This window comes from Osmerus eperlanus, chromosome 24 (assembly GCF_963692335.1).
Source record: "Osmerus eperlanus chromosome 24, fOsmEpe2.1, whole genome shotgun sequence".
In the NCBI taxonomy this organism is placed as follows: domain Eukaryota; kingdom Metazoa; phylum Chordata; class Actinopteri; order Osmeriformes; family Osmeridae; genus Osmerus; species Osmerus eperlanus.
Window position 1 is genome coordinate 10,314,305 of NC_085041.1, and position 13,626 is coordinate 10,327,930.

The following is a 13,626-nucleotide window of genomic DNA, read 5'->3' on the forward strand; positions in this document are numbered from 1 at the left end:
CAGCTAATACCAATCACCTGTGTGAGAGACTGAGTGGCGCATGTCTGTTTGGTTGCCACGGTGATGGTGCAGCTATGATTGCTAACGCGCTGAGGCCAGAGCAAATATCAGAAATGTAGCTAGAATCCACACCTCAAACAAGTTAACCTAGACGCAAAACTATACGTCAAATCCAAAAAATAAGGATATTTTCCGAGACCCAAGACTTTGCCGAAACCAGAGATATCCTTTATATGTCTTTGCGGTCAGAAATACGACTCTACCGGCAGTTTCAAAAACGTCTAAGTTCTGCTTTCTCAGAGAAATGTGTCACCAGATTTGCATTGGTCTCTATGGGGCGAGAGTTGGACTTTGTCTCGCTTTCGTGGGGCTCTGAACAAATGTGTACGTCTGTTGGATTCAACAGACAACTGTCTACGACCAGCACAAAATTAGCTATCTATTGATCCAAAAATGAAGCATGAAGAGCGAAAATTGTGTCAATGCTGGCAAACGAGAAATATTTTTTCAACGACATCCGAAGCTCCCCTCCAGTCTAAGCTAGGGATGGGACGTATGGCACTGACGCATCGATGCTTGTGTCGCAAAACCAATACGCACAGTTTCGAAAAAGTGTTTGAGCTTGTATCAAATTACGAAACCACGTGATAGATGACGTTCAATGCTTCAAACGTCCAGAACTGGTTCGAAGTTTTGCAGCTCTTCTGAACCAGAGCCATAGAGGGAACGAAGCCACCGCTTCTTGTTAAAGACAAATCTCACATTGCCAGAGAAGCAGCACAAGGCATCGCTCGAGTTTCTTCCATGAGTCATTATTATTTAACCAAATCCGTATTGTAATAATTATAAATCTGTGCACTTGAGTGTTGTGTTGTATTTCATTGAAATGAAACGTAACATGATAGGACTAGGTAGGTATATACAGTGCCCAGAAAACAAATTTTGATGATTCGTCAACATTGGCAACAGTAATAATAATTTGTAAAAATTAAGTCCCCCCAGTTCACAATAGGCCTACATATCACAAATGTTAAGAATAAGAAAAAATCTGTGTAATCTAGTTTAATTGATATAAAAACCATATCGTATAAAGTCCGTCCACCCGTATCGACAAGTAACGGCTTTTTCGGTGGTGTAGCTGGTTAAAGCCTTGTACGACAATGTATTAATAATGCGAGTCTAGATACCCGAGTTCTCGCCCCAGTGCAGGCAACCTCGGAAGATATTCTTTAACTTTTACTGTGAGAAAATGACTTAATTCTAACGGCCTACAGATGTATCACAACATTTTAATGTGTGAGCACTAATATCGGATAAAAATGAACACATGCAGCCTTAATTAAAATATTAAATAACGTAGGGTAGTCTACCGTCGGAGACAACCACTACGCCCCATTCAGCCAGTTTAAACGGCTGCTAGATGACGCTGTTCATTTTCAATGCGCCGATAGTTCGGCTCTTTGGGCCGGCACAATCCGGAAGAAACCACCAAAGCTTCACAAGGCATTGTTCGCCCATCCCTAGTCTAAGCGTTTCAGTCAACACTCTAGGCTTTCACGTACACACCCATGTAAATCTCAGAAACGGCTTGAAAAAGTCATGAAACATAATCAGTGATATTGAAAAAAAGTTGATTAGATATCAAAAAGCTGAATTAAAAAAAAATAGTTTCGTGTTTTGTCAACATTTTAAAGTTTAAATGGTGGCTGTAGCTGAAGGATTGAGGAAGAAGAAGGATTTGAAAGTTGAAGAAGTTTAAGAGGATTGAGAGGATTTGAAAAAAAACTAAATTGGAAAACCATGGTAAAAATATTATGAATATTGATTTATATTCATTCAAGCATAAGATGTACAAAGCTGAAATGATATAGCAGTCATAGCCTGAAACTGCAGAATTTTTTGATAGCTGAATGGTTTTAATAGCTGAAGATTTGAAGGCGCTGAAAGGTGTCGCGGAAGAAATAGAAGAAGAATATTAAGAAGTTGAATAAAGATTCAAAGAACAATAGGGAGTCAGGGTGGCTGAGCGGTGAGGGTGTCGGGCTCGAACAAGATGGGTAGCTCGGTCAGCAGGGACCTGAAGAAGAGCGGCTACTGACGTCACTCTGCTGCGCCGCTCGGGTCCGTGTACTTTTGCGTTCATTCATTATTCTATTTTTGGAAGTGAAATCAAACTCTGGAAAAGGTGCCAGTTTGGTTTTCTGATTCATATGAAAAAAAAAGATACAGAAATTGTGTTATTTTGCTTTCATAATACATTGTAGTTATATAATGTTTAAAACTATAATACAAAATAACTAATAATAATAAAACATTTATTTTGTATTTCTTAGTTTTTAATTTTATGACACCTGTTTTGACCCGGAAGTGGCTGAACTTGCGCGTACAGTGCAGTGTTGCCAGGTCCGCGGTTTTCCCACGGAATTGGGATACTTTTGAAGTGTTGCCGCGGGTTGAATTTTTTGTCCGCTGGTTCGGGTAGACCTATTTTGCATGCAAATTACATGAATATCATTAAATAAAAATCAATATTTTAAATGAAATAATTTATTTATTCCCAAATCCTACCAAACTGACTCCAGATCAATTCAATTCAACTTTATTTCGCCATGTATACAATACTAGGAATTTCATTTGGTATTCTCCATGCAGGCTATAACATCACAAATAGAACAACAAGACAAAACAGAAAAACAATACAAGGACAGATAGTACCAGTATGAGCAAAAATAAATAAAGAGTGGAGGTAGTGCAACAATAGTAATGTTAAATAACGTTAAATAAAGTGCCATAAAGTTCATGTGTCAGAGCTATTTAGGAGGGCTATTGCTTGGGGGAAAAAACTGTTGAGGTGATGTGATGTTTTGGTCATGATGGCCCTATATCGCCGTCCAGAGGGGAGACGGTTAAAGAGACAGTTGGCAGGATGTGAGGGGTCTGCCGTGATCTTTATTGCTTTCCTGAGGGATCTGGAGCTTTGAAGGTCCTTGATGGAGGGAAGGGGGCAGCCGATGATGCGCTCTGCTGCCCGTACGACTCTTTGGAGCCTGGCCTTAGAGCGGGCAGAGGCAGAGTCATACCAGTCCGAGTGAGAGGATGTAAGCACACTCTCAATGATAGCCCTGTAGAACTGCACTATGATGGGGGGGCTGACCTCTAGTCCTCTCAGCTGCCGGAGGAAGAACAGGCGCTGCTGACCTTTCTTCACTAATTGAGTGATGTTATTGTCCCATTTTAGTGTGTTTGTGACGGTTGTGCCTAGGAACTTGAAATGCCCTACTATGGTGACAGATGAGTTGTTGATGACAAGTGGAGGATGTCTCGGAACCTTTTTACGGAAGTCCACAATCACCTCCACTGTCTTGTTGACATTGAGCTCTAGGTTGTTGACTGCACACCAGGACTCTAGACGGCCGACCTCCCTCTGGTAGGCACTCATTGTTGTTACTGATGAGACCTATCATGGTGGTGTCGTCTGCATACTTGATGGTCTTGACAGACGGGTCACCAGAGGAGCAGCCGTTGGTGTACAGGGAGAACAGCATGGGGGACAGCACACAACCCTGGGGGGCACCGGTGTGCGGGGCTGCGACAAATGCGGGCCCAGCCTGACATACTGTCTCCTGTTGGTGAGAAAATCTGTAATCCATAAGCAGGTGAGGGATGGTGTTCAGATGGGTCAGTTTGCTATGGAGGAGGTCGGGAATGATGGTATTAAAGGCAGAGCTATAATCCACAAACAGGACCCTTGCAAAGGTGTTCCGATTGTCCAGGTGTTGTAAAATTTAGTGAAGGGCTATGTTGATTGCATCGTCTACTGAGCGGTTAGGTCTGTATGCAAATTGGAGGGGGTCCATGAGGTGGTCAGTGGATGCTCTGAGATAGGAGAGGACCAAGCGTTTCAAATACCTTCATGACTACAGAGGTGAGGGCGACCGGTCTGTAGTCATTCAAGCAGGTGATCTTGGGCTTTTTCGTGTGCAGAACACATTGAACTGGTCTGGTAGATTTGGGTCGTTAGAGGTGGGGGGTGGGCTTCTTCTTGTAGCCCGTGGCAGATTGTAGGCCCTTCCAGACAGCACTGATGTTCTTATCCCCGACCTGTTGTTCAATTCTAGCCTTGTACACCCCTTTAGCATGCTGGATGGCTTTGCTGAGGGCATATTTGGCATATCAGCACATACACACATGGACATGGGGCACGCACACATACACTCACGCACTGTGCGTGTGCACACGTGCCTAATGCTCTCAGTCTCCTGAGAAAATCTCCTGAAAACTGCTTTTAATGCTGGCATACTAAACATTTGGTGTTACTTTGTAGATATTACAATACATTTGGCAATGATAGCAATGCTGTTGGACTTAAAAAGCAGAGTATATGGTTTGGCAGGGTCATATTTTGAGTTCTGATATTGGGCTGGTTTTTGGGCTGGTTTTGTCACACAGACCTGGCAACCCTGGTACAGTGTACTCAATCGTTCGTGAGCGCGAGGCGAGCGTAACCAAACTGCTAGAAGTGTTGTGAGCTTGCTACCATGGACCATTATATCCTCTTTAAAGAAAGCAAAAGGGTCAATATGAGAGAGGATGATATGACGCAGGACAAAATTGTAAGAATTTTCCAGGTAATTTTAGATGTAAGATTGATTAACATTGCTTTTTGCTAACATGATCCAGCTACTGGTAGACACTTCACTAGCCGAGCTAGCTTAGGTAATGTTAACTTAACGTTATGCTAGCTCCTGAAGATCCTGCTTACATCTTATATACCTAGGTTAATAGTTTTAAAATAGTTGTTTTTATTATTAACAACGTAGGTATCAGCACAAAGCCTCTATTTAATGGATGAGTCGAACATAGCCATATTCCCATCATCGACGGGGATCTTCAACTCCTTTGAGCTAACACCACGTGCTCATTACGAAGTTAATGTAGAAGTTGCAACTGCAGATGCAAGCACAGCGCCAGCGCCTCCACCACCCCCGTTTGTAGGCGCCACCCGGCGCTTCTCTTTTTCACGCCCAAGTGCTGCTGCTGGTTCACCCGTTGCCTCTGCAGCTGTAATGTTGCCTCCAAGAGCCGCGATGACTCGCTCTTTTCAGAGGTATGCTGAGTTTCATTTATTGTTGAGTTTCATTTATTGTTTTAAATGAACTTGAAAACACAAGGCTACACATTATATTTTACTCCAAGATGTCTGGCCATATTGTCTCTCTTCTTTAGTATACTTTTTGGGTGAATATTGGCTAAATGTTATGAAGTTGTGCACAGAATAATTGAAGACTATAGTTTGTCATATTGTATTTTTTCACTCTTTTGGATATATTCCAGATCTATATTCTTTGCAGACTTGGTGAATGCCAAACTAAGACCAAGCAGAATGGTGGTGATCCGTTTCATGGAGAGTGAAGCCACTGTGCAGGGCATACTCAGCAAAGTACAAGATGCCCTTGGCAGCTAAGACCTGTTAATCCTCACAGGGGAACAAAATTCTTGATTCTGAAGGAACAAGAGGTACAGTATTTTTTTTAAATTGGTTTTTAATTACAATGTGTAGAGAATTAAACATTTATGCTCATGTTTTTTGTTCTTATCTACAGTGCAATCTGTTTAAATAACCCTTACATGTACATAGAACAAACTCAACAAGCTAAACAGGTTGCCACAACATGCGCACATTAAAGTATTTCATCAAAATCGTATGAATGTTTTTTTGTTGTTGTTGCTGGATCCTCTTACATAACTGCAGCAATGATTGGCTGAAACCCAATTCCTTAAAGTGGAGATCCAGGCCAGAGAATGACTTCATTCAAATCTAATTAAAATTTTTAGAAAAACACACAATCCCTACAAGCAAATAATAATGAAAACACATCCACAGGGCCAGTGGAATCACGTCATGCTTTAACCGTTTAAAAGTATTTTAATTAAACAAAAAGTCAAATAGTATTTCCACTTCCCCATGTTTTCTGTTATCTATAGTCGATCTGTTTAACTAACCGTATACACAGAATAATCTCAACATTGTGCACATTAAAGATCCAACTATAATTTGTATCAAATCAAAAGTTAACAAAATGGTAGTGTTTTTTTTCCTATTATTATTGAAAAGTACTAATGAGTGGCAAACGAAGAAGATCAAGGTAGCTACCCTTAAATATTGAACAGTACTTCCTTTAAATTCCACCAAAAAAATAATCTGAGTATGTTAAGTCTTTATTTTTATTTTTTTTAAGAGGATGAAACTGCAGGCCTGCAGGACATCTATGAAAAGATAGAAGAGGTGATACTCGCTGCCCAGAGTCTTCCGGAAGTGACCTTGACAATTAAAAGGCTTTCTGAGCTGGCCATCAGTGAAAGAGTGACATACATCTTGACAGAAGCACAGGCAGAGCACGTGCGAGCTGCTTTCAACTGTGTTGTGTGCAAGGGTATGCAGATATTTACACTTTTACTTAAACTGCTGTATAAAACTGTCTACAAAACCTATAGTGGAGTTTGTCCATTTCTCTCATGCCTATCTTGCAGGGCCAGTGAGTGAGCCAGTTATTTCCGCCTGCTGTAAAACCCTCCTAGGATGCAAGGTCTGCATTGACGAGTGGCTTCAAAATGCATCGCAGTGTGTGAAGTGCAGAGGAAAACTTCAGAGCCAATGTGATTGTTGTCACTGGTCTGTCTGAGGCGTTGTTATCCTTAAAGGATATCATAAAAGTGGATTAAGTGCTGCATCAATGGATCTAAGTTTGAGTTAGTGTTAAATGTTGTGTTTTGTTATAGTGCTACTTAAATGTTTACAGTAACACAACCCTGGGATAGTTACACACATGCATAACCTTACTATGCTTGTCTTTTAGTTAAGTTGATAAGATGGATCACTGCATCTTTAAAAGGTGAAAGATTTGCACTGTTGAACAGATCTGCCATGTCAGGGTAAGTTTCAGCAAAAAGACTTTCAACCGTAGCTTTCTCTTCTTCTGTTGAAAAGGGGTCTGTTCCAAATGACGACTCTTGTTAAGGTGCCTCCCAGTTCCTCAGCGTAAAGGTTGGCTGCTTCAGGTGCCTGAGGCAGTAACACCTGCAAGACCTTTTTTGGGCACCCACCCCCTGCAAGTTGATTGGGTATAACCAGAGCACCCACGTCCCACCCCAATGTCTGTAAGGTGCTGTGAAATGTCAGCATGAGTCGCATGCCTTCTCAACATATCAGTAATTATATCACTGTATGCCTCAAGAGAAGCCATGCTGGTCATTCAAATCACCCCCTCAGATAGTTCAAATTACCCGCCAGGTAATAGCCTAGTTTTTCCAGGTCAACAGCATCACCAGGTGGCCCATCCTTAGGCCTACGAATTCATTTGAATGACGTTCTCTCATTGCATTTCCACTTTTTATATGAATCCAAATTAATATTCATTTGATACGTAGAAACAAGAAAGGGTCAATATTTATTTTTTAAATCCTAAGTTATATAAAAAACTATCTACTTTTCATTCAATTAGTGACTACAGATTTTAGGAAAATCAAATACCACTTGTTTTTTGTTTTTCATTTCACTTCCAAAAATAGAATAATGAATGAACACAAAAGTACACGGACCCGCTCAGAATGCATTTTCGTTTTCGAATTATGGGCAGTTCTTTGCGGGCAGAACACGAAAACGAAAAAGCAATGTCTTTTTGATTATGGCATAAAATATGCAGTCTTGAAGAAGAAAATGCAAATAGGATGATTGATTACTAATTTCATTTGTGAGTCAAATAATGCAGCCACATTCTTAAAATGCAAATAGGATGATTGATTACTAATTTCATTTAGGCTATGAGTCAAATAATGCATACACATTCTTAAAATGAAAAAGCATTTCTGCAAATGCATTTGAATTTTGGTCACGATTTGCTTCCATAGTTGGAAGGTACTGCTACACATACCGTTGGTTAAGGGGTTACTGGGAGGGGAAATAAATGCATCGTCAGCAAGCCCCCACCCCTCGGCTTGAAGCAACGGCCCCGGTGGATGTAGGTGGTATTGCATTTCTTGTTAGACTTCCGGCTCTTCCGGTCGTTTTTATTCTATTAACTCCAGTCAACATTTACAAAACTATCTCCCCCAATAATTTGTGTTCCATTCTCGAACCTGGCTCGTACTACTAGCTTTTTCATAAAATATTTTTTCCTGATTTTTGCTAAATTTGAAACCAATCCGAAATGGGTAAACTAGCACCCCATTTATTTGCTTACGTCAATAAAAGTTGCCTGCAAATGTGCTCGCGGATACTAACAGGGCACGAGCACAAAAGTTCACATTGGCCGATAGCCGATTTACCTGGAGCTGAATGAGCCATAATGAATGAGCACAGGGAGAAATGGCTTGAGTTGCCTGCCCTGTTGTAGCAAGTTTAGCAAATGGTTGTCACACATACATTAAATGTTGTTAATATAGTTTATTCCTGTTATTTTAAAACAGATTTGATTTTTCTGTCAAGAACGTTTTTACGTACATGACATGATGGCAAATATTACATTATGTTAAGCGTGAGCATATTGTTGACATGTCTATCTGGAGCAAAGACGAAGATTAATACTTTAACTGATAACCACAATAAGAAATGATATAAATACGATTAGTCTTGCCTTCAGAAGCTTTTGTTAAACACACCCATTATTCTTTTTTTTTTTAAATCTGTCATCAAGCCAGACTGCTTTTGTGGGACAATGAAGGTCCTCAGTGACTGTTTGACCCCCACTTATATCTGATGGAAACGTCTTGTAGGCTATATAGGCCTAGTTCTGTTAATATGCCCCTTTCAAAGGCAAATGTTAAATAAAGTATATTTTAGACACACTTCTCAAGCTTTTATTTATTACATTATTTCCAAGTCTTGTTAGATCACGTTATATCCAATAATAGGCGTTTATTGGTTTTGTAGAACATAAAAAACACAGGCCACATTTCTACACTGATATGTAAATTGAAGGCAGTGTGAATTTCGTGGCATTTCGTTTGAATATACAGTTGACAGTAAGCTATGGTAAGTCTGCATTATGGAAGATTTCTGTTACCAAAATAACTATTGAGCTTTCTTTGCCTGGCGAGAACAACGACGGAACTAGTTGTTCATGTTAACAGTTTATTTAATCCGATACAATGCGTTGGAAATCATACTCAAATCACAAGAAAAAAAGCAACATATGTGATGAGTTCCATCTAGAATAGCCCTATATTTAGCCCTATAGCCTATTTCTAACAACCAAGTGAAAGGAATACTATACAATGACAGCATACATTTACGTAAAGTTTGCATCATGTCTCTGATTCTTATCGGACTTGTACCCCATTCTGCCACTGCAATGCCTTAGTTCACACTCTCGCAACCATAGATATATATAAACACTAGATGTCTTACGGCGGAGTGTAGAACGTCCGCACATGGCGGCCATCTTGCTACAGTCAACTCGCTCACCCATAACATTGTGTTGAATCTACATGTACTTTTTAAATGACCATAACTTGCTCAATTTTCAACCGATTTTGAAACGGTTTGGTTTGTTATCAACGTCAGAGATGTCGTTATGCCACTTCATACTTCTATTCTATTTTTTTTAAATAACATAATTATTCATAAGTATGCAGTGGCATAGCGGCAACGCGGACGAGACATCTAGTGTTTATATATATCTATGCTCGCAACCATATTAATCTATGCTCGCCACTGGCTGTCGCAAAGTATGACGTGTACTGCTAGGTGCGTGCACGAGGTCTCGGAGCTAGGGAAAAAAAGAGCCACTGTTTAAAGCTAGACCGGAAGAGTCGGAAGTGGAAAGATGGCGCGGTCCAGTTTCGCGCTCTCGCTTGCCTCACTGCGCCACTGAGCACTTTTCATAAAAATGAATGGGGACGCCATCTTGGAGAACAAAAGTTGCTTCCTCTAGTTATATTAACTCTATGATCGTCAGCAACGGCAGCCATTATTTTCTGAGGCGGAGCCAGAGAGGATACCATGCGAAATTGTCTACAGTGTTAGATTTACCTCTTCGATTTGAAATCGGAGACGATATTATGAGTAAATCCAAGTTTCTTAATATATGTTGTCAATATTGTCAATTAAAAGTCTAAACTTTTTACTTAAGAAGAATGTGTTTGTGGGAGTGACGTGAGTTTTTTCAGGAAAGAATTACGTGTCCGGCTTGGCCGTTCGTGACAGGCACCTATGACAATAGTAGCACTGTTTAACCTCGATTTTAGTAGATTTCAGTGAAACTAGGAAAAACATCATTAACTAGCTAGATTATGTACACTTTAAGCTAAATGTATGCATTGTTTGGCCAATTCGGTCGATTGTGGAAGAAAGTCGAACGTTTTTTAGTTATGGAGAGTACAGTAGTATCCAGCCATAGCGCTAGCTACTTTTGAGGGAGAGGAATTCCGGTTTCCACTAATCACTAGAATGGTCATAACTTTTAATAAAAATATGATATTTCTAATCTGTCTTCTGTTCTACATTGCCCACAGATTCGTGGATATTCCATATACTCAAAGTTTTCATCCATGGTGTGTTTCCCACTCTTTAACGCTTCAGTATCGCCTTAAAGATCCTGTAAAGTAAATTCCATGTTTTGCTTGTACATTATATACGTGTGAAATGAGTTCATGAAAGCATGTGCAAAGCGCTAAAACTTTGTCACACTGAAATGTGGAGTTAAAACGAAGAACAGTTTCTCTTCCGTTTTCAGATCAGGTTTTAATGGGCGGAGCCAAAAAATGCCCTATCTACGTCAGATCACTGAATGGCTCCTCCTGCTGTACTGTTATTGTAGCCTACATCAGCTAGCTAGCTAGCTTCAGGATGTCTCCCACCACCCACAATTGCATCTTCCCTGGATGCAAGAAATCCAGCTGCGCTGCAACGCCATTTAAGTTCCCTATTGATAATGAAAGGAAAAATAGGTGGATAGATTTTGTGAAGAGCCACGCTCATGGAAAGCTTCGGATAAACTCCAACAGCCGCCTCTGCACTGACCATTTCACGGCGGACAGTTTTAACATGGACCAGAGACAGACGGGGTTCACCAACACACGGCTTCTCTTGCAGCGCGGAGCCGTACCGAGCATCGCCCCTCCGGCCGTTCATCCTCCGGTCGCACCTGGATCATCCACCGCCGCCAGCAGTTCATCACTCAGTTCTGTGTGCTTGTTATAATTATACTAGATAACTTTTCCAGAGGTATCTCTGCTATGAGTTAGTGCAAACCGCTAAATAGATATTAGGCTACTCGGTGTAGAATGATAGTATTTTGGTGAAATGGTAGCTAATGTGTTAGAAGTAGCCTAGTTGGAGAGCTCACTGTCTGCTGTCTCTGGTGTCCATTTTTACTGTTACAGCTCAGGGGAACATTTAATTTATATGCATCTGTATGTTTCACTCATTGAACAAATACATTCTAATTCTATACGGTTTTGTTCGGCTTGACATAGCGTCCATTATCTGGGTCGGAGGTAGGCGCTAGGCAGCGAGGGGCGGAGCTTCAGCTCCTTCAGGCGACACGCCCCCCCAGTCTCAAGCAAAGAAGACTGCTGATTTTTTCACGATTTCAAAGCCTAATTTAACATACATGTCGGTGTTTATTTTTTTCATTCGAATTTGGATGGGTAGTTAATAACACATTATTCTGTGGTGTGGCGAACTTAAAACTCGTTTCCAGGTCCACTTTACAGGATCTTTAACCCTTGTGCTGCCTTCGGGTCACATGACCCAAAGGTTCATAACGAACCATCGTTGTGTTTACTCAATTTTACCCAATACAAAAACAAATTAAAATAATTTTCTTTTAACCTTCGCAATGTGGGGGGTCTGAGACAGCCCACCGGTTAAAAGAAAATGCTTCACTTTGTTTTTAAATGCGGTAAAGTTGTCGCAATACAACGGTGGGTCACAATGACTGATGGGTCAGAATGACCCGAAGATAACACAAGGGTTAAAAACCGCATTACTGGTCTTGAACTGTCACTAATGATGTTGACGTCACTTAACCCTTGTGCTGCCTTCGGGTCACATGACCCAAAGGTTCATAACGAACCACCGTTGTGTTTACCCAATTTTACCCAATACAAAAACAAATAAAAATTATTTTCTTTTAACCATTGCAATGTGGGGGGTCTGAGACAGCCCGACAGTTAAAAGAAAATGCTTCACTTTGTTTTTGTAGGAGGTAAATCTGTCGCAATACGACGGTGGGTCACAATGACTGATGGGTCAGAATGACCCGAAGATAACACAAGGGTTAAATGGCGTTGAATACCGGTGTTCTAACAATTTCTGCTACTTGTCGAGAACTAAAAGCATTTGCTGGATTGTTTATTAGCACAATATTCTATAAAGAAGGTAAAAAGTCAAGTGAGTAATAGTTAAAATGGCTGCAGTGTATTATGTAGCACAGTAGTGGAGGAGTGGTGTCAGTGACAGGAACGTTTGTAAAAACCTGCGGCTTAATGAGGCGACACAGTAGAACTAGCAGAAATGGCTGAAACGGCTACTATGGATACTATGACCTCCTGTGAGAAAACTGGAAGAGTGAGGAAAATAATTTGAACACCGAAAGAACCAGAAGGCTTAGAGGAACGCAGCAACATCTCCTGAAGGAGCTGAACGTTTTGATAGCAAAATTGAAGGAATCGGTGAAAGAATGCAGGAGTAGTTAAAGGACAAAAAACCTACTGAAGAACTAATAAGTTGGAATAATAATAAAGAGAAACAGGAAAACAATAGTGAGAATGCTTAACAGCATTCAGGGTTACGGCACAGGCCGTAACCCCGGCATCCCTGACTTATGGCCTTCCATCAATCCTTTAAAGACTTATGGTGCGTGTCCACTACAGCGACGCAATGCTTTCCATTCATTTTCAATGGAGCCTCGCTTGCGTGGTGCAGAGTAGCGACGCAACACAAACCAAGCAATTCGAGTTGGGATTCTCAACTTTATGTAAATGAGGAGCGAATTTAGCGAGTGATGGCCAATCGGCTTGTTGTTGTGTTTCTTGTAATGTAGCAACCGTTGGTCATGGTAAACATTTCTAGTTTTCAGTTTCAAGATGGAGGACAAACTGATGGTCTGTGTGGCTGCATACCCAGCCCTGTTTGATAACATATCTGTACGAATACAGAGACGTAACAAAAAGAATGAAGCATGGCTCAGGGTTGCCGATGTTGGTGCTCCTGGTGGGGTTTTTGTACTTTAAAATTATCTTAAGAGTCTCGTAACAAAAGGTAACTGTGCTAGCTAGCTTTGCTTAACCCTTGTGTTATCTTCGGGTCATTCTGACCCATCAGTCATTGTGACCCACCGTCGTATTGCGACAGATTTACTGCATACAAAGACAAAGTGAAGCATTTTCTTTTAACAGCTAGGCTGTCTCAGACCCCCCACATTGCAAAGGTTAAAAGAAAATTATTTTAATTTGTTTTTGTATTGGGTAAAATTGGGTAAACACAACGATGGTTCATTATGAACCTTTGGGTCATGTGACCCGAAGGCAGCACGAGGGTTAATTTGTGTAAAAGGTGTATTTTGATCGATATCGCGAGTAAGTAAACTCAAATCTGCACACTTTGCCATTATACGAACTACA

General features: G+C 40.8%; 1 long non-coding RNA gene across 1 annotated transcript; it reads left to right on the forward strand.

Annotated features, from left to right (window-relative positions):
- The first annotated feature begins 6,122 nt into the window (after positions 1-6,122).
- Positions 6,123-8,837, forward strand: LOC134011413 (uncharacterized). Its single transcript, XR_009928424.1, has 3 exons — positions 6,123-6,146; positions 6,242-6,434; positions 6,532-8,837. It is a non-coding gene; the product is annotated as an uncharacterized LOC134011413 (long non-coding RNA).
- The last annotated feature ends 4,789 nt before the right edge of the window (positions 8,838-13,626 follow it).